Raw genomic sequence first — 27,837 nt, 5'->3', positions numbered from 1 at the left:
GTGGGTGGTGGTTGGGGGGTTGTTTGTATTTTTTTTTTGTTCCAATCAGCCAATAGGATGAGAGCTGCTCAAATCCTATTGGCTGATTGGAACAGCCAATAGGATTTTAGCAGCTCTAATCCGAATGGCTGATTGAAATCTTTCAGCCAATAGGAATGCAAGGGACGCCATCTTGCCGTATGGATGAGGACTTCGCCGGCAGGACATCAAGAACCGTAAGCGGATCATCGGGGGCTAGTGTTAGGTATATTTAAGGTTTTTTTGGGTGGGTTTTATTTTTAGATTAGGGTCTGGGCATGTAAAAGAGCTAAATGCCCTTTTAAGGGCAATGCCCATACAAATGCCCAATGGGGAGCAAAGGGTTATTTTAAATAGGCTTTTTGCTTGGGGGGGTTGGTTGGGTGGTGGGTTTTACTGTTGGGGGGTGTTTGTATTTTATTTTACAGGTAAAAGAGCTGATTTCTTTGGGGCAATGCCCCACAAAAGGCCCTTTTAAGAGCCATTGGTAGTTTATTGTAGGCTAAGTTTTTTTTTTTAGTTTGGGGGACTTTTAATTTTGATAGGGCTATTAGATTAGGTGTAATTCTTTTTTATTTTTGATAATTTGTTTCTTATTTTTCATAATTTAGATGTTTTTTTTTAGTATTTTAGTTATTTATTTTTTGTAATTAAATACTTTTTGTAATTTTTAGAGTAGTGTTAGGATTTTTTTAATGTGTAGTTTAGTTTAATTTAATTGGCAGTTAGTTTAATTGTAGTTTAATAATTATCTTACGGCTAGATTTAGAGTTCGGCGTTAGCCGTGAAAACCAGCGTTAGAGGCTCCTAACGCTGGTTTTAGGCTACCGCCGGTATTTGGAGTCAGTCAGGAAAGGGTCTAACGCTCACTTTTCAGCCGCGACTTTTCCATACCGCAGATCCCCTTACGTCAATTGCGTATCCTATCTTTTCAATGGGATCTTCCTAACTCCGGTATTTAGAGTCGTTTCTGAAGTGAGCGTTAGAGCTCTAACGACAAAACTCCAGCCGCAGGAAAATAGCAGGAGTTAAGAGCTTTCTGGGCTAACGCCGGTTCATAAAGCTCTTAACTACTGTACTCTAAAGTACACTAACATCCATAAACTACCTATGTACCCCTAAACCGAGGTCCTCCCACATCGCCGCCACTCGATTAAAATTTTTTAACCCCTAATCTGCCGACCGCCACCTACGTTATACTTATGTACCCCTAATCTGCTGCCCCTAACCCCGCCGACCCCTGTATTATATTTATTAACCCCTAACCTGCCCCCCTCAACGTCGCCGACAGCTACTTTCAATAATTAACCCCTAATCTGCCGACCGCAAAGCGCCGCCACCTACGTTATCCTTATGTACCCCTAATCTGCTGCCCCTAACACCGCCGACCCCTATATTATATTTATTAACCCCTAATCTGCCCCCTCAACGTCGCCGACACCTGCCTACACTTATTAACCCCTAATCTGCCGAGCGGACCTGAGCGCTACTATAATAAAGTTATTAACCCCTAATCCGCCTCACTAACCCTATCATAAATAATATTAACCCCTAATCTGCCCTCCCTAACATCGCCGACACCTAACTTCAATTATTAACCCCTAATCTGACGACCGGAGCTCACCACTACTATAATAAATGGATTAACCCCTAAAGCTAAGTCTAACCCTAACACTAACACCCCCCTAAGTTAAATATAATTTTAATCTAACGAAATTAATTAACTCTTATTAAATAAATTATTCCTATTTAAAGCTAAATACTTACCTGTAAAATAAACCCTAATATAGCTACAATATAAATTATAATTATATTATAGCTATTTTAGGATTAATATTTATTTTACAGGTAACTTTGTAAATATTTTAACCAGGTACAATAGCTATTAAATAGTTAAGAACTATTTAATAGTTACCTAGTTAAAATAATAACAAAATTACCTGTAAAATAAGTCCTAATCTAAGTTATAATTAAACCTAACACTACCCTATCAATAAATTAATTAAATAAAATACCTACAATTACCTACAATTAACCTAACACTACACTATCAATAAATAAATTAAATACAATTGCTACAAATAACTACAATTACATAAACTAACTAAAGTACCAAAAATAAAAAAGAACTAAGTTACAAAAAATAAAAAAATATTTACAAACATAAGAAAAATATTACAACAATTTTAAACTAATTACACCTACTCTAAGCCCCCTAATAAAATAATAAAGACCCCCAAAATAAAAAAATTCCCTACCCTATTCTAAATTAATAGGGTTAAAAGCTCTTTTACCTTACCAGCCCTGAACAGGGCCCTTTGCGGGGCATGCCCCAAGAAAATCAGCTCTTTTGCCTGTAAAAAAAAACATACAATACCCCCCCCAACATTACAACCCACCACCCACATACCCCTAATCTAACCCAAACCCCCCTTAAATAAACCTAACACTAAGCCCCTGAAGATCTTCCTACCTTGTCTTCACCATCCAGGTATCACCGATCCGTCCTGGCATCCGGTGCTGAAGAGGTCCAGAAGAGGCTCCAAAGTCTTCCTCCTATCCGGCAAGAAGAGGACATCCGGACCGGCAAACATCTTCTCCAAGCGGCATCTTTGATCTTCTTCCATCCGGTGCGGAGCGGGTCCATCTTGAAGCAGCCGACGCGGATCCATCCTCTTCTTCCGGCGTCTCCCGACGAATGACGGTTCCTTTAAGGGACGTCATCCAAGATGGCGTCCCTCGAATTCCGATTGGCTGATAGGATTCTATCAGCCAATCGGAATTAAGGTAGGAATATTCTGATTAGCTGATGGAATCAGCCAATCAGAATCAAGTTCAATCCGATTGGCTGATCCAATCAGCCAATCAGATTGAGCTTGCATTCTATTGGCTGTTCCAATCAGCCAATAGAATGCGAGCTCAATCTGATTGGCTGATTGGATCAGCCAATAGGATTGAACTTGATTCTGATTGGCTGATTCCATCAGCCAATCAGAATATTCCTACCTTAATTCCGATTGGCTGATAGAATCCTATCAGCCAATCGGAATTCGAGGGACGCCATCTTGGATGACGTCCCTTAAAGGAACCGTCATTCGTCGGGAGACGCCGGAAGAAGAGGATGGATCCGCGTCGGCTGCTTCAAGATGGACCCGCTCCGCACCGGATGGAAGAAGATCGAAGATGCCGCTTGGAGAAGATGTTTGCCGGTCCGGATGTCCTCTTCTTGCCGGATAGGAGGAAGACTTTGGAGCCTCTTCTGGACCTCTTCAGCACCGGATGCCAGGACGGATCGGTGATACCTGGATGGTGAAGACAAGGTAGGAAGATCTTCAGGGGCTTAGTGTTAGGTTTATTTAAGGGGGGTTTGGGTTAGATTAGGGGTATGTGGGTGGTGGGTTGTAATGTTGGGGGGGGGTATTGTATGTTTTTTTTTACAGGCAAAAGAGCTGATTTTCTTGGGGCATGCCCCGCAAAGGGCCCTGTTCAGGGCTGGTAAGGTAAAAGAGCTTTTAACTCTATTAATTTAGAATAGGGTAGGGAATTTTTTTATTTTGGGGGGCTTTGTTATTTTATTAGGGGGCTTAGAGTAGGTGTAATTAGTTTAAAATTGTTGTAATATTTTTCTTATGTTTGTAAATATTTTTTTATTTTTTGTAACTTAGTTCTTTTTTATTTTTGGTACTTTAGTTAGTTTATGTAATTGTAGTTATTTGTAGCAATTGTATTTAATTTATTTATTGATAGTGTAGTGTTAGGTTAATTGTAGGTATTTTATTTAATTAATTTATTGATAGGGTAGTGTTAGGTTTAATTATAACTTAGGTTTGGATTTATTTTAAAGGTAATTTTGTAATTATTTTAACTAGGTAACTATTAAATAGTTCTTAACTATTTAATAGCTATTGTACCTGGTTAAAATAAATACCAAGTTGCCTGTAAAATAAATATTAATCCTAAAATAGCTACAATATAATTATAATTTATATTGTAGCTATATTAGGATTTATTTTACAGGTAAGTATTTAGCTTTAAATAGGAATAATTTATTTAATAAGAGTTAATTAATTTCGTTAGATGTAAATTATATTTAAGTTAGGGGGGTGTTAGTGTTAGGGTTAGACTTAGCTTTAGGGGTTAATCCATTTATTATAGTAGCGATGAGCTCCGGTCGTCAGATTAGGGGTTAATAATTGAAGTTAGGTGTCGGCGATGTTAGGGAGGGCAGATTAGGGGTTAATACTATTTATGATCGGGATAGTGAGGCGGATTAGGGGTTAATAACTTTATTATAGTAGCGCTCAGGTCCGCTCGGCAGATTAGGGGTTAATTATTGTAAGTAGCTGGAGGCGACGTTGTGGGGGGCAGGTTAGGGGTTAATAAATATAATATAGGGGTCGGCGGTGTTAGGGGCAGCAGATTAGGGGTACATAGGGATAATGTAAGTTGCGGCGGTTTACGGAGCGGAAGATTAGGGGTTAATAATAATATGCAGGGGTCAGCGATAGCGGGGGCGGCAGATTAGGGGGTAATAAATATAATATAGGGGTCGGCGGTGTTAGGGGCAGGAGATTAGGGGTACATAGGGATAACGTAGGTGGCGGCGGTGTACGGAGCGGAAGATTAGGGGTTAAAAAAATATGCAGGGGTCAGTGATAGCGGGGGCGGCAGATTAGGGGTTAATAAGTGTAAGGTTAGGGGTGTTTAGACTCGGGGTACATGTTAGAGTGTTAGGTGCAGACCTAGGAAGTGTTTCCCCATAGGAAACAATGGGGCTGCGTTAGGAGCTGAACGCTGCTTTTTTGCAGGTGTTAGGTTTTTTTTCAGCTCAAACAGCCCCATTGTTTCCTATGGGAGAATCGTGCACGAGCACGTTTTTGAGGCTGGCCGCGTCCGTAAGCAACTCTGGTATCGAGAGTTGCATTTGCGGTAAAAATGCTCTACGCTCCTTTTTTGGAGCCTAACGCAGCATTTTTTTGAACTCTCGATACTAGAGTTAATTTTATGGTGCGGCCAGAAAAAAGCCCGCGGAGCGTTAACAGCCCATCTACCGCCAAACTCCAAATCTAGGCCTTAGTTTAATTGTTAGTTTAAAATGAATTTATTTAATTTGACAGGTAAGTTTTAATTTAATTTAAGATAGGGAAATTGTAATTTTAATGTAAAGTTAGGGGGTGTTAGGTTTAGGGGTTAATAGTTTATTTAAGTATATTTTGTTGTGGGGGGCTTGCGGTTTAGGGGTTAATAGTTTATTTAAGTATATTTTGTTGTGGGGGGCTTGCGGTTTAGGGGTTAATAGGTTTATTATTGCAGAGGTGTGGGCGGACGGCAGATTAGGGGTTAATTATATTTAAATAGTGTTTGCAATGCGGGAGGGTCGCGGTTTAGGGGTTAATAGGTTTATTTTAGTGACAACGATGTCAGGGAGCGGCAGAATAGGGGTTAATACATTTTAATAGTGGCGGCGATGTCCGGAACGGCATATTAGGGGTTGATAACTTTATTATAGTGTTTGCGATGCGGGAGGGCCTCAGTTTAGGGGTTAATAGGTAGTTTATGGGTGTTAGGGTACTTTTTAGCACTTTAGTTATGAGTTTTATGGTACAGCTTTGTAACTGACTTTAGATGGCGGTACGGATCTTGTGGATATAGAGTGTACCGCTCACTTTTTGGCCTCCCAGGCAAACTCCTAACACCGGCGCTATGGGAGTCCCAATGAAAAGGACTTTTTTAAAAGTGCGGTACTGATGTTGCATGACTGGCTAAAAGACAGAAAAGACTTGTAATAGCAGCGTTAGGGAAAATGAAGCGTTATGGGCCATAATGATGCTATTTGACTCATAATGCAAGACTCGTAATCTAGCTGATAGTTATTTGTGTTGGCGGATTAGGGGTTAATAGTTTAATTAGGTATATTGCGTTGTGGGGGGTTTGTGGTTTAGGGTTTAATACTTTTATTATTAGTTGAAATGTGGGGGGATTGCGAATATAGGGGTTTTAACGTTTCAGGGTTATTTTTAGGAGGCAGGGTAGACTTTACGGGAGATTTACCTTCTTTTTTTTTTTTCTTATGCGCTAGCAGTTTCTAAAGTGCCGTAAATCACTGGTGACTCCAGAAATGTGTATTTACGCACATTTTTGGACGTCATTAGTTAATCCGACTTACAGCAGTTTACGAACTGTCGGCGGGGTTTATGTGATTCCCCGATGTGCAAGGTGAATTTACGGGCGATGCGGGTTTCAGCAGATACGCTGAAGCCTGCACCACATATGTAATCTCGCCCATAGCTGTGATTTCCAACCTGGGATAACAACATAAAGCAAGTCAAGCAGTATGGATTTCACACCTTCAGGGGTTAATGCTCCATAATGCTTATGCACTTGACATGTAATCTGTCCCCCAGTTAAACTCAGCTCTGGACTGATAATGCACAACCACTATAGAGAGAGATAAGCAAGGAAGGTGACTGGTGGTTACGCACAACCGTGATTAGCTCAGTAGAGCGTACAATAGCCTGCTCCAACGCTGACTTTACCTAAATGTTTAACTCCTTTGTGCAATAATGAATTAGATAATTGTCTCATTGCAGCTAAATATACCTTTAAATGGACAGTTTACTCCAATTCTTTTATTGTTTGAAAAGATAGATAATCCCTTTATTACCAATTCCCCAGTTTTGTATAACCAAAGACATTTAGAGGTTTGAATGTTATAAAGTATATTAATATAACAATGTTGGTTGTGCAAGGATGGGAAATGGGTAGTAAAGATCTATCTTTTTAAACAATAACAATTTTGGTGTAGACTGTCCCTTTAAGTTATACTCACTTGTACAAATAAGTATAAAACACAAACACAGATATACAGCATATAAATACACACATGCAACAGACATATATATCACCTACAATTCTCTGATTCTGTTTGTACTTTAGTATTGATTTAAAAAAGATTTTTGCAAGACTTAAATGTAGAACTCTAAAGAGTTAACAAGCTCTCATCCTTTACTTCACAAAAAAAGAAAAAAATCTATCAATTCCCATTAAACAGCAGCCCTGAAATGATTCCAGGCAACACGGAAGTTTCTATCCAAGGCTAAAGATTTTAATGTCACAGCTCTGTAATGGAGACCAATATATTCTAGAATTCCAAAGACCATTAATTGACTTCATTATACCATCATGCTCTCTGCTCGAATTTTTACACCGCACTGCACTTGCAAGGTTAATTTCAAAGGTTCCTGTCTGAGAGGCACATTCACATTTGCTAAAATTAGTTTTTTAAAGTACTGCTTTGGCCTTCTTCATTTGAATTCGCTTAACATCAGATTTTATCATGTTTAAAGAAAAATTAAGCGTGCAGGATGTATAGATAGTCCGTTATTTATTATATGAGAACGTTTAACCTCAAGGGAAGCAGATGACTTTAAAGGAACACTAAAACACTAAATGAAAGCTAAATAACATGATGTAAAGACATGGGCATGTATTTATCAAGCCGTCAACCGCAAATACGCTGGAATTCCGCAGCGTATTTGTGGGGAGCCTGATTTGCCTTAGTTATCAAACCCTACAAACCAGCAAAAGTAGAATTTGGTGACGTAACATACGATCCGCCTGTCTCAGTGCGACACAGATCGATGCTTACGTCACTACAGATGTTCCGAACGCAAGTTCGGCACAATCTGACTACTTTTGGAAGTTATCAAATAACTACCAGATATGCTCGGCACTATTCCGGCCCAGAGTACCTGGTTTTCAATCTGCCGCCCTGGAGGCGGCGGATGCCATAGGAATCAATGGGAGTCGGAAAGCAGCGAGAGCTCATGTTCGCTGCTGCCCGATCTCCCATTGATTCCTATGGGAACGTGTACACCTAACACCCTAACATGTACCCCGAGTCTAAACACCCCTAATCTGCCCCCCCCTACACTGCCGCCACCTAAATAAAAGTTATTAACCCCTAATCTGCCCCCCTACACCGCCGCCACCTACATTATACTTATTAACCCCTAATCTGCCGCCCCGAAACCGCCGCCACATAAATAAAACTTATTTATTAACCCCTAAACCACCGCTCCCGGAGCCCACCGCCACCTACATTATACTTTTTAACCCCTAATCATCCGCCCCCTACACCGCCACCACCTACATTATATTTATTAACCCCTAATCTGACCCCCCTACACCGCCGCCACTATATTAAATTTATTAACCCCTAAACCCTATATTAAATTTACTAACCCTAACCCTAACACCCCCTAACTTAAATATAATTTAAATATATCTAGATAAATATTCTATCTATCTATCTATTGGGTTCTTGTAAAGCGCGGCTATTCACCCGTAAGGGTCTCAAGGCACTGATGGTTGCAGTTCAGTCGAAGAGCCAGGTATTGAGGTCCTTTCTGAACTTAGTTAGGGTGGTAGCTTGTCTGAGGTGCAGCGGGAGGGTGTTCCAAGTCTTGGCTGCCAGGTGAGAGAAGGATCTGCCTCCCGCTGTGATTTTCCTGATGCGGGGGATGACAGCGAGGGCTTGGTCGGCCGATCGAAGTTGCCTGGTCGGGGTGTAGAAGGCAACGCGGTGGTTCAGGTATTCGGGACCGATGTTGTGGAGGGCCTTGAATGAGTGGGTGAGAAGCTTGAAGGTTATTCTTTTGTTGATGGGGAGCCAGTGCAGGTCCCGCAGGTGTTTGGTGCTGTGGCATTGACGAGGGATGTCAAGGATTAGTCTGGCCGAGGAGTTCTGGATGCGCTGTAGTCTCTTTTGGAGCTTCATGGTGGTGCCGGCGTAGAGTGCGTTACCATAGTCCAGTCAGCTGCTGACGAGGGCGTGAGTGACAGTCTTCCTGGTCTAGGTTGGGATCCATTTGAAGATCTTTTGCAGCAGGTGAAGTGTGTGGAAGCATGCAGAAGAGACGGCATTGATTTACCTTTTCATGGAGAGCGATGAGTCCAGGATGACGCCAAGATTTCTTGCATGGTTGGTGGGGGTTGGAGGGTGTCTGAGGGCTGTGCGCCACCATGAGTTATTCCAAGCGGATGTGGTGGGACCAAGGAGGAGGACTTCGGTCTTGTTTGCGTTCAGCTTTAGGCAGTTGTATTTCATCCCTGTGGTGACTGCTGTCAGCCCTTTGTGGACGTTTTTCTTGGCGGTGGTGGGGTCACTGGTGAGTGAGATGATTAGCTGGGTGTCGTTGGCATAGGAGACAATGTTGAGGTTGTGTCGTCGTGTGATGGCGGAGAGAGGGGCCATGTAGATGCTGAATAGGGTGGGGCTCAGTGAAGAGCCTTGGGGTACACCGCATCTGATTTCTGTGGGCTTGGAGGTGAAGGGTGGGAGTCTAACTTTCTGGGTTCTGTTGGTGAGGAAGGAGGTGATCCATTCCAGGGCTTTGTCGTGTATGCCGGCATCGTGTAATCAGTTGCGGAGGGTGAGGTGGGAGACAGTGTCGAATGCTGCTGAGAGGTCTAGGAGATTGAGGGCGGCGGTCTCTCCTCGGTCGAGTAGAGCGAGGATGTGGCGGCGAGGAGGGAGGGGTCCAGGGTGTGGTTGGCTTCAATGTAGTCAACGAGTTGCCCGTTGATGGACTTCTCGATGACTTTGGCTGCAAAGGGGAGCAAAGAGATTGGGCGGTAGTTCTTCGGATCATTGGGGTCAGCCGTGGGTTTATTCAGTAGGGGTTTTAATTTTGCGTGCTTCCAGTCATCCGGGAAGGTGCTGGTTTTGATGGAGCAGTTGATGGTGCTGCAGAGCTTGGGGGCGCTTTGTTGAAAATGTGATGCGGGCATGGGTCCGAGGGTGCTCTGGAGTGGATCGATCTCATGATTCTGATGGTGTCCTCTGTGGTGTGGGGGCTCCAGATGGTCAGTGAGGGGTAGGCGGTGGTGTATTTGGGTGAGGTATCGGTGGGAGTTGGTGGGTAGGCGGTGGTGGGTGAGTTCTGGGGTGCGAAGCTGTCATAGATGTCGACGATCTTGCAATGGAAGTACATTGCAAGGTTATCGCAGAGGTCCTGGGAGGGCAGGATGTCGTTGGTGTCGCTGTTAGAATTGGAGAATTTCTTGATGAGTGTGAATAGCTCCATGCTGTTGTGGACGATATTACTATCATTAACTAAATTATTCCTATTTAAAACTAAATACTTACCTATAAAATAAACCCTAACGGCTAGATTTAGAATTCTGAGGCCAAAGGGGTGCGTTAGCTACGCGTGCTTTTTTTCTCCCGCACCTTTTAAATACCGCTGGTATTTAGAGTTCACAGAATGGCTGCGTTAGGCTCCAAAAAGGGAGCGTACAGGCATATTTACCGCCACTGCAACTCTAGATACCAGCGTTGCTTACGGACGCGGCCAGCTTCAAAAACGTGCTTGTGCACGATTCCCCCATAGGAAACAATGGGGCTGTTTGAGCTGAAAAAAAACCTAACACCTGCAAAAAAGCAGCGTTCAGCTCCTAACGCAGCTACATTGTTTCCTATGGGGAAACACTTCCTAAGTCTGCACCTAACACCCTAACATGAACCCCGAGTCTAAACACCCCTAACCTTACACTTATTAAGCCCTAATCTTCCGCCCCCGCTATTGCTGACCCCTGCATATTATTATTAACCCCTAATCTGCCGCTCCGTACACCACCGCAACCTACATTATCCCTATGTACCCCTAATCTGCTGCCCCTAACACCGCCGACCCCTATATTATATTTATTAACCCCTAATCTGCCCCCCTCAACGTCACCGCCAGCTACCTACAATAATTAACCCCTAATCTGCCGACCGCACCTCACCGCTACTATAATAAAGTTATTAACCCCTAATCCGCCTCACTCCCGCCTCAATAACCCTATAATAAATAGTATTAACCCCTAATCTGCCCTCCCTAACATCGCCGACACCTAACTTAAATTATTAACCCCTAATCTGCCGACCGAATCTCGCCGCTACTGTAATAAATGTATTAACCCCTAAAGCTAAGTCTAATCCTAACACTAACACCCCCCTAAGTTAAATATAATTTAAATCTAACGAAATAAATTAACTCTTATTAAATAAATTATTCCTATTTAAAGCTAAATACTTACCTGTAAAATAAACCCTAATATAGCTACAATATAAATTATATTTATATTATAGCTATTTTAGGATTTATATTTATTTTACAGGTAACTTTGTATTTATTTTAACCAGGTACAATAGCTATTAAATAGTTAAGAACTATTTAATAGCTAAAATAGTTAAAATAATTACAAAATTACCTGTAAAATAAATCCTAACCTAAGTTACAATTAAACCTAACACTACACTATCAATAAATTAATTAAATACAATACCTACAATTATCTACAATTAAACCTAACACTACACTATCAATAAATTAATTAAATACAATATCTACAAATAAATACAATTAAATAAACTAACTAAAGTACAAAAAATAAAAAAGAACTAAGTTACAAAAAATAAAAAAATATTTACAAACATTAGAAAAATATTACAACAATTTTAAACTAATTACACCTACTCTAAGCCCCCTAATAAAATAACAAAGACCCCCAAAATAAAAAAATGCCCTACCCTATTCTAAATTAAAAAAGTTCAAAGCTCTTTTACCTTACCAGCCTTGAAAAGGGCCCTTTGCGGGGCATGCCCCAAAGAATTCAGCTCTTTTGCCTGGAAAAAAAACACTTACAATACCCCCCCCCCAACATTACAACCCACCACCCACATACCCCTAATCTAACCCAAACTCCCCTTAAATAAACCTAACACTAAGCCCCTGAAGATCTCCCTACCTTGTCTTCACCTCACCGGGTCCCGATCTGTCCAGAAGAGCCTTCGATTTCTTGATCCAAGCCCAAGCGGGGGGCTGAAGAGTGACGTTCATCCTTGGGCTGAAGTATGGATCCAAGCGGCGGCTGAAGAAATCCATCATCGGGCTGAAGTCGGAAGTCCATCATCGGGATGAAGTCTTCTATCAAGCAGCATCTTCAATCTTCTTTCTTCCGGAGCGGAGTGGAGCCATCTTCTTCTTCATCTTCTGTTCCGATCACCCAATAGAATGCGAGCTCAATCTGATTGGCTGATTGGATCAGCCAATCGGATTGAACTTGAATCTGATTGGCTGATTCCATCAGCCAATCAGAATATTCCTACCTTAATTCCGATTGGCTGATAGAATCCTATCAGCCAATCGGAATTCGAGGGACGCCATCTTGGATGACGTCATTTAAAGGAACCGTCATTCGGCGAGTAGGCGTCGTTAGAAGAGGATGGATCCGCGTCGGCTGGGAAGAAGATGGCTCCGCTCCGCTCCGGAAGAAAGAAGATTGAAGATGCTGCTTGATAGAAGACTTCATCCCGATGATGGACTTCCGACTTCAGCCCGATGATGGATTTCTTCAGCCGCCGCTTGGATCCAGACTTCAGCCCGAGGATGGACGTCACTCTTCAGCCCCCCGCTTGGGCTTGGATCTTCAGGGGCTTAGTGTTAGGTTTATTTAAGGGGGGTTTGGGTTAGATTAGGGGTATGTGGGTGGTGGGTTGTAATGTTGGGGGGTATTGTATGTGGTTTTTTTCCAGGCAAAAGAGCTGAATTCTTTGGGGCATGCCCCGCAAAGGGCACTTTTCAGGGCTGGTAAGGTAAAAGAGCTTTGAACTTTTTTAATTTAGAAAAGGGTAGGGCATTTTTTTTATTTTGGGGGGCTTTGTTATTTTATTAGGGGGCTTAGAGTAGATGTAATTAGTTTCAAATTGTTTTAATATTTTTCTAATGTTTGTAAATATTTTTTTATTTTTTGTAACTTAGTTCTTTTTTATTTTTTGTACTTTAGTTAGTTTATTTAATTGTATTTATTTGTAGGTATTTTATGTAATTAATTTATTGATAGTGTAGTGTTAGGTTTAATTGTAGATAATTGTAGGTATTTTATTTAATTAATTTATTGATAGTGTAGTGTTAGGTTTAATTGTAACTTAGGATTTATTTTACAGGTAATTTTGTAATTATTTTAACTAGGTAACTATTAAATAGTTATTAACTATTTAATAGCTATTGTACCTGGTTAAAATAAATACAAAGTTGCCTGTAAAATAAATATTAATCCTAAAATAGCTACAATATAATTATTATTTATATTGTAGCTATATTAGGGTTTATTTTACAGGTAAGTATTTAGATTTAAATAGGAATAATTTATTTAATAAGAGTTAATTTATTTAGTTAGATTTAAATAATATTTAATTTAGGGGGGTGTTAGGGTTAGGGTTAGAATTAGCTTTAGGGGTTAAAATTTTTATTAGAGTAGCGGTGAGCTCCGATCGGCAGATTAGGGGTTAATACTTGAAGTTAGGTGTCGGCGATGTTAGGGAGGGCAGATTAGGGGTTAATACTATTTATTATAGGGTTATTGAGGTTGGAGTGAGGCGGATTAGGGGTTAATAACTTTATTATAATAGCGGCGCGGTCCGGTCGGCAGATTAGGGGTTAATAAGTGTAGGTAGGTAGCGGCGACGTTGGGGGCGGCATATTAGGGGTTAATAAATATAATATAGGGGTCGGCGGTGTTAGGGGCAGCAGATTAGGGGTTCATAGGGATAACGTAGGTGGCAGCGGTGTGCGGTCGGCAGATTAGGGGGTTAAAAAATTTTAATAGAGTGGCGGCGATGTGGGGGGACCTCGGTTTAGGGGTACATAGGTAGTTTATGGCTGTTAGTGTACTTTAGAGCACAGTAGTTAAGAGCTTTCTTAACCGGCGTTAGCCCAGAAAGCTCTTAACTACTGACTTTTTTCTGCGGCTGGAGTTTTGTCGTTAGATTTCTAACGCTCACTTCAGCCAAGACTCTAAATACCTGCGTTAGGAAGATCCCATTGAAAAGATAGGATACGCAAATGGCGTAGGGGGATCTGCGGTATGGAAAAGTTGTGGCTGCAAAGTGAGCGTTAGACCCTTTCCTGACTAACTCCAAATACCAGAGGGCGGTAAAAAACAGCGTTAGGAGCCTCTAACGCTGGTTTTGACGGCTACCACCCAACTCTAAATCTAGCCGTTAGATAGCTACAATATAACTAATAGTTACATTGTAGCTAGCTTAGGGTTTATTTTTATTTTACAGGCAACTTTGTATTTATTTTAACTAGGTACAATACTTATTAAATAGTTATTAACTATTTAATAACTTCCTAGTTAAAATAAAGACAAATATACCTGTAAAATAAAACCTAACCTAAGTTCCAATTACACATAACACTACACTATAATAAAATAAATTCCCTAAACTAAATATAATTAAATACAATTAAAAAAAATATCTAAAGTACAAAAAAACACTAAATTACAGAAAATAATAAAATAATTACAAGATTTTTTAACTAATTACACCTAATCTAATCCCCCTAAAAAAATAAAAAAGCCCCCCCAAAATAAAAAAGCCCTACCCTACACTAAATTACAAATAGCCCTTAAAAGGGCCTTTTGCGGGGCATTGCCCCAAAGTAATCAGCTCTTTTACCTGTAAACAAAAAATTACAACCCCCCCAACATTAAAACCCACCACCCACACAATCTATTGGATGATTGGAACAGCCAATAGAATGCAAGCTCAATCCTATTGGCTGATTGCATCAGCCAATAGGATTTTTCCTACCTTAATTCCGATTGGCTGATAGAATTCTATTGGCCAATCGGAATTCAAGGAACGCCATCTTGGATGACATCATTTAAAGGAGCATTCATTCATCAAGAAGACGTCGAAAGAAGAGGTGCTCCGCGTCGGATGTCTTGAAGATGGAGCAGCACCGCGCCGGATGGATGAAGATAGAAAATGCCACCTGGATGAAGACTTCTGCCCGTCTGGAGGATCACTTCTGCTCATCTGGAGGACCACTTCTGCCGGCTTCGTGGAGGACTTCGGCCTGGTTGGGTGAAGACTTCTCAAGGTAGGGTGATCTTCAAGGGGTTAGTGTTAGGTTTTTTTAAGGGGGGATTGGGTGGGTTTTAGAGTAGGGTTGGTTGTGTGGGTGGTGGGTTTTAATGTTGGGGGGGTTGTAATTTTTTTTTTTTACAGGTAATAGAGCTGATTACATTGGGGCAATGCCCTGCAAAAGGCCCTTTTAAGGGCTATTTGTAATTTAGTGTAGGGTAGGGCTTTTTTATTTTGGGGGGCTTTTTTATTTTTTTAGGGGGATTAGATTTGGTGTAATTAGTTTAAAAATCTTGTAATTATTTTATTATTTTCTGTAATTTAGTGGTTTTTTTTGTTGTACTTTAGATAAAAAAATAAATAATTGTATTTAATTGTATTTAGATTAGGGAGTGCATTTTATTATAGTGTAGTGTTAGGTGTAATTGGAACTTAGGTTAGGTTTTATTTTACAGGTATATTTGTTTTTTTTAACTAGGAAGTTATTAAATAGTTAATAACTATTTAATAACTATTGTACCTAATTAAAATAAATACAAAGTTGCCTGTTAAATAAATATAAACCCTAAGCTAGCTACAATGTAACTATTAGTTATATTGTAGCTATCTTAGGGTTTATAGGAATAATTTAGTTAATGATAGTAATATTTATTTAGATTTATTTTAATTATATTTAAGTTAGGGGGTGTTAGGGTTAGAATTAGGTTTAGGGGTTAATAAATGTAATATAGTGGCGGCAACGTTGGGGGCAGCAGATTAAGGTTTTATAAATGTAGGTAGGTGGTGGCGGTATAGGGGGGCAGATTAGGGGTTAATAAATATAATTTAGTTGGCGGCGGTGTAGGGGGCAGCAGATTAGGGGTTAATAAGTATAATGTAGGTGGCAGTGAGCGGAGGTTTAGGGTTAATAACTGTATTTAGTTTCGGCAAGGTTTGGGTGCGGCGGTTTAGTGGTTAAACACTTTATTTAGTTGCGGCGGGGTTCGGGAGCTGCGGTTTAGGGGTTAAACACTTTATTTAATTGCGGCGAGGTCCGGGAGCGGCAGTTTTAGGGTGTAAACAATATAGTATAGTGTGGGTGTTTAGTGACAGGCTACCAAGAAAGCTGTAAAAAAGCAGAATAGCAGTGAGATCGATGACTGTTAGTTAACAACAGTCCGCTGCTCATCGCACCGTACTTGGTGCACTGCTTTTTGACAGCTTTTTTGGTAACTTTGGAGAGCGTATTCAGGTCTGCAGAAGTGATGTTAGGCGATCTTAGGTGAGCGTATTGGTGCTGTTGAATGCAAAAAAGTCGACGCTTTGATAAATAAATGCTATGGGGGCATATTTATCAAGCGCTGTATGGAGCTTGATGCCCCTTGTTTCTAAAGACCGCTGCTCCATAACCTGCTCTAAAGCCGCGGACAGAAATCAACCCGATCGAATACGATCGGGTTGATTGACACCCCCTGCTAGCGGCTGATTGGCCACGAATCTGCAGGGGGCGGCATTGCACCAGCAGTTCATTAGAACTGCTGGTGCAATGATAAATGCCGCACATTGATAAATGCTGTCGGCACTTATCAATGTGCGATGTACATAATACACTACTTCGTATTGTGTCCGCTCGCACAATGATAATATATACCCCATAAACACAGACAAAAAATGTTTTGCACAAATTATTCATCACAAGCATTTTCTGTTTATCAGTTTGTTTTAGATAAAATTTGGCTGCCATTTTGCATGTTACCTTATGGCATATCCATTAAACCCGCATATGCTATTAACACATAAAAAAACACCTCAACCCACCCAAATAAAACCCTGAACACTTACTGGCCCCCTAACTGCTATTAACCCTTAAACCGCTACATCCTGCAACTGCTACAAATGCAAAAAGAGAGTACAGTACTTCCCCTCCAAGTGCAGTGTAATGTGCCACTGTCATTTCCTTACAGAGCAGGAAGAGATGCAGAGAGAGCAGTGTTTTAGCCACATTTTATTAAAATAAGTTCTGCAACCTTAGATTTTGCTGAAAGGGATTCTGTTAGTGAAAATGATAAATAATTTAATGTGGTTTAGTGTTTTTTTTACTCTTTTACAGCATTTTAAGGATCGTTTTTGTATTTTGTTTACTCAAACTTTACACCCACTACCTTATTTAATTTAACCCAATGATTCCTTAGGTGTATGTTGGACAACCCTGATGTAGACAACAAATAATAAGTTATTAATGCTCCCATTTATATGTGCTGTTCTGTTTCAGATATTTAAAATAGATTGTAGACTATTAGTATTTGAAAGTCACTTAAAATAAACTACTTAAACATTCAGTGGTGCCTCCCCCATTTCAGTGTTCCTTCTCTCCCCACTTATGTGCCTCTCTCCTCCCTCTATCTCCCTCTTTCCCCACTTATGTGTCTCACTCCCCTCTGTCTCCCTCACTCCCCTCTGTCTCACTCCCCTCTCGCTCTCTCACTCCCCTCTAGCTCTCTCACTCCCCTCTGTCTCTCTCACTCCCCTCTGTCTCTCTCTCTCCCTCCCCTCTGTTTCCCTCACTCCCCTCTGTCTCTCTCTGTCTCCCTCCCTCCCCTCTGTCTCCCTCACTCCCCTCTGTCTCACTCCCCTCTATCTCTCTCACTCCCCTCTGTCTCTTTCACTCCCCTCTGTGTCTCGCTCACTCCTCTCTGTGTCTCTCTCACTCCTATCTGTGTCTCTCTCTCTCTCCCCTCTGTGTCTCTCTCTCCCCTCTGTCTCTCTCTCTCCCCTCTGTCTCTCTCTCTCCCCCCTCTCTGTCTCTCTCTCTCTCCCATCTGTCTGTCTCTCTCCTCTGTCTGTCTCTCTCCTCTCTTTCTTTCTGTCTCTCCCCTCTGTCTTTCTGTATCTCCCCTCTGTCTCTCTCTCTCCCCTCTGTCTCTCTCTCTCTCCCCTCTGTCTCTCTCTCTCTCTCTCCCCTCTGTGTGTGTCTCTCTCTATCCATCTCTCTTTCTCTATCCGTCTGTCTCTCTCTCTATCCATCTCTCTCTCTATCCATCTCTCTCCCTGTCTCTCCCTCTCTCTCCTTATGTGTCGTTCTCCCCCCATGGTCTCTTTTCTATCCCTGTCTCTCTTCCTCTCCCTCTGACTCTCTCATCCCTTATGTGTCTCTCTAACCCTCTGTGTGATTGTGTCTCTCTCTCTTTCTCTCTAGCCCTCATAATCAGAGCAAGCATTTTGTTATCTGGCAAGAGTTTCTGTTACAATCATTTAGACTAAAATCAGATGTTTACTAAGTTGACCAGTTTTCCAAGCCACCATTTAAAGGGACATGAAACCCATATGTTTTCTTTCATGATTTAGAAAGAGCATACACTTTTAAATAACTTTCCAATTTACATCTAATATCTAATTTTCTTCATTCTTTGATATCCTTTGTTGAAAACCATATATAAATATGCTCAGTAGCTGCTGATTGGTGGCTGCACATAGATACCTCATGTGATTGGCTCACCCATGTGCATTGCTATTTCTTCAACAAAGGATATCTAAAGGGGTACTGGGGCTTCACAGCAACCTGTGCGTACAGAGCATCTTGCAAGGCTGCTCCTCTACAGGCCAGGAACCAGGGGTAGAGGGGGCTATGCAGTGATCTGTGCACACAGATCATCTTGCAAAACTGCTCCGCTACAGGCCAGGAACCCAGGGGTACAGGGGCCATTGAGCGACCTGTGCGCACAGATCATCTTGCAAAGCTGCTCCGCTACAGGCCAGGAACAAGGGGTACAGGGGCCATGCAGTGACCTGTGCACACTGATCATCTTGCAAAGCTGCTCTGCTACAGGCAAGGAACCCAGGGGTACAGGAGCCATGCAGTGACCTGTGCACAAAGTGCATGTTGCAAAGCCAATCAGCTGCAGACCAGGCAGCAGAGAGGGGTGGTCTGGAGGAAGGTTTGGAGCCAGGGGGAGTTCAAACAACAACTAATGGACAGCCTAGAAAAAATTGTTCTGCCCCTAATTAAAAGCAAAGATTACCCTGAGAATATTAGGCACTTGCTGGTGTAAAATTTTAGGGTCGATTCTCCATAGTTCAGATTATCTAATGCAATCTGTCTTCTGAGGTCCTTCACAGAATTCTGGGAAAGACAAATATTACCTTGAGAGCTATTTATATCACTAAGGTGTGTTCCCAAAATTTCTGTCTGTGAAGGAGAAACACATACTCTATATTGCAGTATAGTGCTTAGTAAAGTAAGTAGTTAAAAACTGTACAATGTAAAAGTCATAAAGAAAGTCAACATTGTAATTTCAAAATATAAAATAAAAATCATATTTAAAGTATAAAGAAATGTTTTTATTTGAGGAACAAAGTAGAAATGCAAATATTAGCAACAAGTAGAAGAGCTCAACAGGAACACACAGCAGCTTAATAGCTTGTTCTCCGGCAAATTGTCACCAGGAGCAGCCTCTTTTTGCCGAATTGTGCTTTCACAGAGCAGAACTTTCTTGTAGTATATCAGATCCCACCTATACAGGTCAGTCCACCCCCGAAATACCAGGCAATTCCTCCTCTGAACAAGGGAAACGGCAACTCCAGACAATCATTTTGCCCATCTTTGCTACTCACTGGTGGTGACTGGGCCATAGAAAAAGCCACTGAGCTGCTGGCAAACTACGTCTCTTTGTATTATGACCCTGGGGAAAGTCTCCCTAAGGGTAATGGGGAAAGCAGAAGTGGACTCCTTGCCCAATGTGCTTATAGGGAGAAGCATAACATATATTGCTCAACATACTCTTTAGTGGATATATAGATTTTGAATACCAGTATCAGTGTTTAGCTTTGCCCTGGAACTGCCTACAGCTCTGACTGCCCAGCTCTGCTTACAGAGCACCCAACTAAAGTTTATGTTTTTGCCCTGCTGCTAGATGCTTGTTCCTCACCAGATACAAAATGTGCTCATATTGCCCTGCTTAAATCTCTAGATTGTATGTAGCAGGGCAATAGGTGGGCACCGTACAGCTGGTTAATTCAAAAGTAAAAAACAAAACAGGCTAACTGTAGCAGCACCCAGCAAGAGCTAGCCCCCAGCAAGGGCTATCACCCAGCATCCATCAAGAGCTAGCCCCCATCAAAAGCTAGCATCCAGCAAAGGCTAGCACCCAGCACCCATCAAGAGCTAGCACCCAGCAAGGGCTAGCACCCAACACCCAACAAGGGCAAGCACCCTGAACTCAGCAAGAGCTAACCCAAGCTAGAGACTAGCACCCAGTCTTCACGACCCGGTTCAGTACCCCTGGAAGTAAGCTTTTGGTAGACTCTTCTGCAATGCTTTTAAAAATAAGTTTTAGAGGTCCTTAAGCAAAGTCCCATAATAACCTTCTGGATATCCCAGGTATTCTTGAATTCCCTTATGATATTTGTCATTTATACCTGTATTTAAAATCTATTCTATATACCTACTGTTAAGGACTCCGACTATCCCGACTGGGTAGCTCTGCCAAAAGGGTCCTTCCTGTACCTGGAACTTGTAGCTATAGAGAGGAGAAAGTGATTTTAGCAAGAGCCCACCCTACATAATACACTACATAATACACTGCATATTACACTACATAATACACTGCATATTACACTACATAATACACTACATTATACACTACATAATACACTACATAATACACTACATTATACACTACATAATACACTACATAATACACTGCATATTACACTACATAATACACTGCATATTACACTACATAATACACTACATTATACACTACATAATACACTACATTATACACTACATAATACACTACATTATACACTATATAATACACTGCATATTACACTACATAACACACCAACATAATACCCTACATAATACACTACATAATACACTACATTATACACTACATAATACACTACATATTACACTACATAATACACTACATAATACACTACATATTACACTACATTATACACTACATAATACACTACATATTACACTACTTAATACACTACATTATACACTACATAATACACTACATATTACACTACTTAATACACTACATTATACACTACATAATACACTACATTATACACTACATAATACACTACATATTACACTACATTATACACTACATAATACACTACATATTACACTACATAATACACTACATATTACACTACTTAATACACTACATTATACACTACATAATACACTACATTATACACTACATAATACACTACATTATACACTACATAATACACTACATATTACACTACATAATACACTACATAATACACTACATATTACACTACATTATACACTACATAATACACTACATATTACACTACATAATACACTACATATTACACTACTTAATACACTACATTATACACTACATTATACACTACATAATACACTACATAATACACTACATATTACACTACATTATGCACTACATAATACACTACATAATACACTACATTATACACTACACAATACACTACATAATACACTACATAATACACTACATAATACACTACATAATACGCTACATATTACACTACATTATACACTACATTATACACTACATAATACGCTACATATTACACTACATTATACACTACATTATACACTACATAATACACGACATAATACACTACATTATACACTACATTATACACTACATAATACACTACATATTACACTACATTATACACTACATAATACACTACATAATACACTACATATTACACTACATTATACACTACATAATACACTACATATTACACTACATTATACACTACATATTACACTACATAATACACTACATAATACACTACATAATACACTACATTATACGCTACATAATACACTATATAATACACTACATAATACACTACATAATACACTACATATTACACTACATTATACACTACATAATACACTACATAATACACTACTTAATACACTACATTATACACTACATAATACACGACATAATACACTACATTATACACTACATAATACACTACATAATACACTACATTATACACTACATAATACACTACATAATACACTACATAATACACTACATAATACACTACATATTACACTACATTATACACTACATAATACACTACATAATACACTACATAATACACTACATTATACACTACATAATACACTACATAATACACTACATTATACACTACATATTACACTACATAATACACTACATTATACACTACATTATACACTACATAATACACTACATATTACACTACATTATACACTACATAATACACTACATTATACACTACATAATACACTACATAATACACTACATAATACACTACATTATACACTACATTATACACTACATAATACACTACATATTACACTACATTATACACTACATATTACACTACATATTACACTACATAATACCCTACATATTACACTACATATTACACTACATATTACACTACATATTACACTACATAATACCCTACATATTACACTACATATTACACTACATAATACCCTACATATTACACTACATATTACACTACATAATACCCTACATATTACACTACATATTACACTACATAATACACTACATATTACACTACATATTACACTACATAATACCCTACATATTACACTACATTATACACTACATAATACACTACATATTACACTACATATTACACTACATATTACACTACATTATACACTACATAATACACTACATTATACACTACATAATACACTACATATTACACTACATAATACACTACATATTACACTACATATTACACTACATAATACCCTACATATTACACTACATTATACACTACATAATACACTACATTATACACTACATATTACACTACATTATACCCTACATATTACACTACATAATACACTACATATTACACTACATATTACACTACATAATACACTACATTATACACTACATTATACACTACATATTACACTACATTATACACTACATAATACACTACATTATACACTACATATTACACTACATAATACCCTACATATTACACTACATTATACACTACATAATACACTACATTATGCACTACATATTACACTACATATTACACTACATATTACACTACATTATACACTACATAATACACTACATATTACACTACATATTACACTACATATTACACTACATAATACACTACATTATACTCTACATAATACCCTATATATTACACTACTTGTTAATACACTACATAATACACTACATTATACACTACATAATACCCTACATAATACACTACATAATACACTACATAATACACTACATAATACACTACATAATACACTACATAATACACTACATATTACACTACATATTACACTACATATTACACTACATAATACACTACATTATACACTACATAATACACTACATAATACACTACATTATACACTACATATTACACTACATTATACACTACATAATACACTACATAATACACTACATAATACACTACATTATACACTACATTATACACTACATAATACACTACATAATACACTACATATTACACTACATATTACACTACATATTACACTACATAATACACTACATTATACACTACATAATACACTACATAATACACTACATTATACACTACATAATACACTACATATTACACTACATAATACACTACATTATACTCTACATAATACCCTATATATTACACTACTTGTTAATACACTACATAATACACTACATTATACACTACATAATACCCTACATAATACACTACATAATACACTACATAATACACTACATAATACACTACATAATACACTACATTATACACTACATTATACACTACATAATACCCTACATAATACACTACATAATACACTACATAATACACTACATAATACACTACATTATACACTACATAATACACTACATTATACATATTACACTACATAATACACAACATAATACACTACATATTGCACTACATTATACTCTACATAATACACTACATAATACCCTACATAATACACTATATATTACACTACTTGTTAATACACTACATAATACACTACATTATACACTACATAATACACTATATATTACACTACTTGTTAATACACTACATAATACACTACATAATACACTACATAATACACTACATTATACACTACATAATACACTATATATTACTAGTGATGTCCCGAACTGTTCGCCCGCGAACGGTTCACAGCGAACATAGGTTGTTCGCGTTCGCGTTTGTGGGCGCCCCTATGTGTCATTATTGTGGAAACTTTGACCCTTTATGTCACAGCCGCCTGACACATTAGAGCCAATCAACATCAGACACTCCCTCACAGACACTCCCAGCTACTCGGAATCCGCCATTTTAGACTCATAACGACCTTGCTTTTTTAATGAGAGGACGTGTTATGTTTTTGCTCCTGACATTAATAGGAAAAACATAGCTAGGCTAGTGTATTTACAGTCCAGAAGGACTCCACTCATCTCTGCTGCAAGCACAGCACCCCAAAAAGCCCTTTTTAGGGCTATATTTCGTGCCTTTTTTTTTTATTATTAGCATTTGCCTGGCTTTCAGCTGTGTGTTTAAGGCTCACAGCATATGCTGTGACTACTGCCCCACTGATATCTCCCTAACAACATTAGTTTAAATTTAACTAACCCAAAAATATAATTATTTTTCTAGTGTAATTTTTTTTCATTTTCTATCAGGCCAGTGTCACACAGCATATACTCTGGTTCATTGCTCTGTGCCAGCCAGCAGCCAGCAGTGTTAATATCCGTTAATAACATTATTTTTAATTTTAAAAAAAAACACAAAAAAATATTTTTCTAGTGTAATCTAATTACATTTACTATCATGCCTGTGTCTGTCAGGCTCACTCAGCATTAATATACCACTTTTTTTTTTTCAGTCTTTTGGTTAATTGGTCTGTGCCAGGCAGCCACCCAGCACTCATATCTATTTTTCTTTCACCTTAATTTTAATATAAAAAAAAAAAAGTTTAAATTTGTTTGCTAGTGTAATCAAATCTAATTTTCTATCCGGCCTGTGTGTTTTGCTGACATAGAGAGCCTACTATGTTTACTTGCTGCCCTCCCTAGTCTATGAGCCACGACTCATATGTGTTTAACCTTTTTTTAATTTCCCCCCCAAAAAAATGATTTCAATCATTTTTCTAGTGTAATCTAATAGTATTTTCTATCAGGCGTGTGTGTATCGGACATACATAGCCTACTGTTTTTAATAGCTGCCCTTCCAAGGCTATCAGCCACGACTCATATGTATGTGCTTAACCTTTTTCTTAAAATTTCCAAAAAAAAGTCTTTAAATCATTTTGCTAGTGTAATCTAATTTTATTTTCTATCAGGCCTGTGTCTAACTGTCTATCTGACTTACACAGCATACTGTTGTTATAATTGCTGCCCTACGTAGCAGCCAGCCAGTGCGACCACTCATAGAGTCATATGTGCATTGCACTTCTTAACATAATTTTAATATTAAAATCTAAAATTTTAAAATATTTTGCTAGTGTAATGTAACTTAATTTTCTATCAGTCCTGTGTTTTTGTCACTTACACAGCATAATGTGTTAAATTACTGCCCTACCTACCATCCACGACTCATATCTGCCAGCCTGTCTGCCAGGCCCAAGTAGCCAATTAGTGGCACCAATCACAATTCTTGTAACAGTAATAAAAAAAAACAAAAAACATAATTTTTTGGACTGCAAATATTCAGTCTCCTAGGGCCATTGAATTTCATTTACCTCCTGCCTGCCACTGCCAGCCTTTTGTGCCAGGCCGTCTAGCCAACTATTTACACCAATCATAATTGTTGTCACAGTCAGACAGTATAGTTATTAATTTAAATAAAAATTTTTTTTAGTGTTGATCTTAACCCTCAGTTTGCTCGTGCCTTTGAATTGCACTTTTCTACAGCCTTCCAAGCCTGCGTGCCAGGCCTACTTAAAAAATATTTACACCAATCATATTTGTTGTGACAGTATTCTAATAATTAAAAATTAAAATTTTTGGTAATAGTTGCTGTGATTTGAATCCTCAGTTTGCTGGTGCCATTGAATAGCACTTTCCTCCTGCCTTGCAGCCTGCTGTGAGCCAGGCACACCTAGCCAATTGTTGTCAGCAATCATATTTCTGTTAACAGTATTGCAAAAATTGTCAATCATCACTGTTTAGACTGTCAGTAATCAGTCTCCTAGTGTCCTTGAATTGCATCTCCCTCCTGCCTGCCATCCTTTTGTGCCAGGCCGTCTTGCCAACTATTTACACCAATCCAAATATTTTGTCACAGTATTGTTACTAATTACAATTAAAAAAATCTTTATTGTTGATGATCTTAACCCTCAGTTTGCTCGTGCCTTTGAATTGCACTTTTCTACAGCCTTCCAAGCCTGTGTGCCAGGCCTACTTAAAAAATATTTACACCAATCATATTTGTTGTGACAGTATTCTAATAATTAAATATTAAAATTTTTGGTAATAGTTGCTGTGATTTGAATCGTCAGTTTGCTGGTGCCATTGAATAGCACTTTCCTCCTGCCTTGCAGCCTGCTGTGAGCCAGGCCCACCTAGCCAATTGTTGTCAGCAATCATATTTCTGTTAACAGTATTTCAAAAATTGTCAATCATCACTGTTTAGACTGTCAGTAATCAGTCTCCTAGTGTCCTTGAATTGCATCTCCCTCCTGCCTGCCATCCTTTTGTGCCAGGCCGTCTTGCCAACTATTTACAGCAATCCAAATATTTTGTCACAGTATAGTTACTAATTACAATTAAAAAAAATCTTTATTGTTGATGATCTTAACCCTCAGTTTGCTCGTGCCTTTGAATTGCACTTTTCTACAGCCTTCCAAGCCTGTGTGCCAGGCCTACTTAAAAAATATTTACACCAATCATATTTGTTGTGACAGTATTCTAATAATTAAAAATTAAAATTTTTGGTAATAGTTGCTGTGATTTGAATCGTCAGTTTGCTGGTGCCATTGAATAGCACTTTCCTTCTGCCTTGCAGCCAGCTGCGAGCCAGGCCCACCTAGCCAATTGTTGTCAGCAATCATATTTCTGTTAACAGTATTGCAAAAATTGTCAATCATCACTGTTTAGACTGTCAGTAATCAGTCTCCTAGTTTCCTTGAATTGCATCTCCCTCCTGCCTGCCATCCTTTTGTGCCAGGCCGTCTTGCCAACTATTTACACCAAACCAAATTTTTTATCACAGTATAGTTACTAATTAAAATTAAAAAATCTTTATTGTTGATGATCTTAATCCTCAGTTTGCTCGTGCTTTTGAATTTCACTTTTCTACAGCCTTCCAAGCCTGTGTGCCAGGCCTACTTAAAAAATATTTACACCAATCATATTTGTTGTGACAGTATTCTAATAATTAAAAATTAAAATTTTTGGTAATAGTTGCTGTGATTTGAATCCTCAGTTTGCTGGTGCCATTAAATAGCACTTTCCTCCTGCCTTGCAGCCTGCTGTGAGCCAGGCCCACCTAGCCAATTGTTGTCAGCAATCATATTTCTGTTAACAGTATTGCAAAAATTGTCAATCATCACTGTTTAGACTGTCAGTAATCAGTCTCCTAGTGTCCTTGAATTGCATCTCCCTCCTGCCTGCCATCCTTTTGTGCCAGGCCGTCTTGCCAACTATTTACACCAATCCAAATTTTTTGTCACAGTATAGTTACTAATTACAATTAAAAAAATCTTTATTGTTGATGATCTTAATCCTCAGTTTGCTCGTGCCTTTGAATTTCACTTTTCTACAGCCCTCCAAGCCTGTGTGCCAGGCCTACTTAAAAAATATTTACACCAATCTTATTTGTTGTGACAGTATTCTAAT

The sequence above is a fragment of the Bombina bombina genome, chromosome 1, assembly GCF_027579735.1.
Source record: "Bombina bombina isolate aBomBom1 chromosome 1, aBomBom1.pri, whole genome shotgun sequence".
NCBI classification, from domain to species: Eukaryota; Metazoa; Chordata; class Amphibia; order Anura; family Bombinatoridae; genus Bombina; species Bombina bombina.
Note: the sequence above shows the minus strand (reverse complement) of the source record.